The sequence below is a fragment of the Scyliorhinus torazame genome, chromosome 22, assembly GCF_047496885.1.
Source record: "Scyliorhinus torazame isolate Kashiwa2021f chromosome 22, sScyTor2.1, whole genome shotgun sequence".
In the NCBI taxonomy this organism is placed as follows: domain Eukaryota; kingdom Metazoa; phylum Chordata; class Chondrichthyes; order Carcharhiniformes; family Scyliorhinidae; genus Scyliorhinus; species Scyliorhinus torazame.
In genome coordinates, this window is record NC_092728.1 from 22,331,510 (window position 1) to 22,334,542 (window position 3,033).

Consider the following 3,033-nt stretch of genomic DNA (forward strand, 5'->3'; position numbering starts at 1 on the left):
GTCCAGTTCATCTTCTTAACCAATAGCAGTCACCAGCGATTATTGGAGCTTGAGGCATCTATCATTTGAGTTGAACTGAGTTTATCTGTAGTTTTGGGGGCTCACAGGGGGTTCACGGATCACCCGGAATGAACGACCAGAGAGAGTCATTTGAAGAGACAATGTGATTTGAGATTCAGGAAATCATAAAATTAGTCTGGGTGGGATATTAAAGGGTGAGGGAGTGAGAAGAGAGTGGGATTAGACTGGGTGGGATATTAAAACATTCGGGGAGTGAGGGGGAGAGTGGGATTAGACTGGGTGGGATATTAAAACATTCGGGGAGTGAGGGGGAGAGTGGGATTGGACTGGGTGGGATATTAAAGGGTGTGGGTAGTGAGGGGGAGAGTGGGATTAGAATGTGTGCGATATTAAAGGGTGCGGGGAGTAAGGGGGGAGAGGGGGATTAGACTGGGTGGGATATTAAAGGGTGCAGGGAATAAGGGGGGAGAGGGGGATTAGACTGGGTGGGATATTAAAGGGTGCGATGAGTGAGGGGGGGAGAGTGGGATTAGACTAGGTGGGATATTAAAAGGTGCGGAGAACATAGAACATAGAACATAGAAAATACAGCACAGAACAGGCCCTTCGGCCCACGATGTTGTGCCGAACCTTTGTCCTAGATTAATCATAGATTAGCATTGAATTTACAGTGCAGAAGGAGGCCATTCGGCCCTTTGAGTCTGCACCGGCTCTTGGAAAGAGCACCATACCCAAACTCAACACCTCCACCAAACACCAAGGGCAATTTGGACATTAAGGGCAATTTATCATTGGCCAATTCACCTAACCCGCACATCTTTGGACTGTGGGAGGAAACCGGAGCACCCGGAGGAAACCCACGCAGACACGGGGAGGACGTGCAGACTCCGCACAGAAAATGACCCAAGCCGGAATCGAACCTGGGACCATGGAGCTGTGAAGCAATTGTGCTATCCACAATGCTACCGTACTGCCCTTAAGAACAAATAAATCTACACTATATCATTTTACCGTCATCCATGTACCTATCCAATAGCTGCTTGAAGGTCCCTAATGTTTCCGACTCAACTACTTCCACAGGCAGAGTGAGGGAGAGAGTGAGATTAGACTGGGTGGGACATTAAAGGGTGCGGGGAGTGAGGTGGAGGGTGGGATTAGACTGGGTGGGATATTAAAGGGTGCGGGGAGTGAGGGAGAGAGTGAGATTAGACTGGGTGGGACATTAAAGGGTGCAGGGAGTGAGGTGGAGGGTGGGATTAGACTGGGTGAGATATTAAAGGGTGCGGGGAGTGAGGGAGAGAGTGAGATTAGACTGGGTGGGACATTAAAGGGTGCAGGGAGTGAGGGGAGGTGGGATTAGACTGGGTGGGATATTAAAGGGTGCGGGGAGTAATGGGGAGAGTGGGATTAGACTGGGTGGGATATTAAAGGGTGCAGGGAGTGAGGGGGAGAGTGGGATTAGATTGGGTGGGATATTAAAGGGTGCAGGGAGTGAGGGGGAAAGTGGGATTAGACTGGGTGGGATATTAAAGGGTGCAGGGAGTGAGGGGAGAGTGGGATTAGACTGGGTGGGATATTAAAGGGTGCGGGGAGTGAGGGGGAGAGTGCGATTAGATTGGGTGGGATATTAAAGGGTGCAGGGAGTGAGGGGGAGAGTGGGATTAGACTGGGTGGAATATTAAAGGGTGCGGGGAGTGAGGGGGAGAGTGGGATTAGACTGGGTGGGATATTAAAGGGTGCGGGGAGTGAGGGGAAGAGTGGGATTAGACTGGGTGGGATTTTAAAGGGTGTGGGGAGTAAAGGAGAGAGTGGGATTAGACTGGGTGGGATATTAAAGGGTGCGGGCAGTGAGGGGAAGAGTGGGATTTGACTGGGTGGGATATTAAAGGGTGTGGGGAGTGAGGGGGAGAGTGGGATTAGACTGGGTGGGATTTTAAAGGGTGTGGGGAGTAAAGGAGAGAGTGGGATTAGACTGGGTGGGATATTAAAGGGTGCGGGCAGTGAGGGGAAGAGTGGGATTTGACTGGGTGGGATATTAAAGGGTGCGGGGAGTGAGGGGGGTCAGTGGGATTAGACTGGGTGGGATATTAAAGGGTGCGGGGAGTGAGGGGAGAGTGGGATTAGACTGGGTGGGATATTAAAGGGTGTGGGGAGTGAGGGGGAGAGTGGGATTAGACTGGGTGGGATATTAAAGGGTGTGGGGAGCGAGGGGAGAGTGGGATTAGAATGGGTGGGATATTAACGGGTGCGGGGAGCGAGGGGAGAATGGGATTAGACTGGGTGGGATAGTAAAGGGTGCGGGGAGTGAGGGAGAGAGTGGGATTAGACTGGGTGGGATATTAAAGTGTGAGGTGAGTGAGGGGGAGAGTGGGATTAGACTGGGTGGGATAATAAAGGGTGCGGGGAGTGAGGGGGATAGTGGGATTAGACGGTGGGAGATTAAAGGGTGCGGCGAGTGAGGGGGAGAGTGGGATTAGACTGGGTGGGATATTAAAGGGTGCGGGGAGTGACTTCCGGGTGCGGCGATGACCAGCTAAGTCGCACGTTTCTGCAGCTCCCGGTGGAAAGGACTTTTGGGCTCTTAATAGGAGCCCCAACGGCAATTTTGACGGCTAAAAGCACTGTGCGGTAAACCAGAAGGGAATCCCCCCTGGATACGGATGGAAAAAGGAGAGGAAAGTTGCCGGATTGCGTTGGATCCTCTAGAGCAGCGGCCAGGAAAGCAGGCACAAAGCAAGATGGCGTCGGAAGGAGGCAGTTTAATATGGGGCCCTGACCAACAAGAGTTCCTGCGGCGTTGCGTGGAAGAACTTAAAAAGGAGATGAAGAAGGAGCTGTTGGCCCCGATATTACAGGCGATTGAAGGGCTAAAGGAGGAGCAAAAGACCCAGGAACAGGAGCTTTGGGTTGTGAAGGCAAAGGCTGCTGAGAATGAGGACGACATACAGGGCCTGGTGGTGAAGACAGAGATGCACGAGGCACAACACAAAAGGTGTGTGGAAAGGCTGGAGG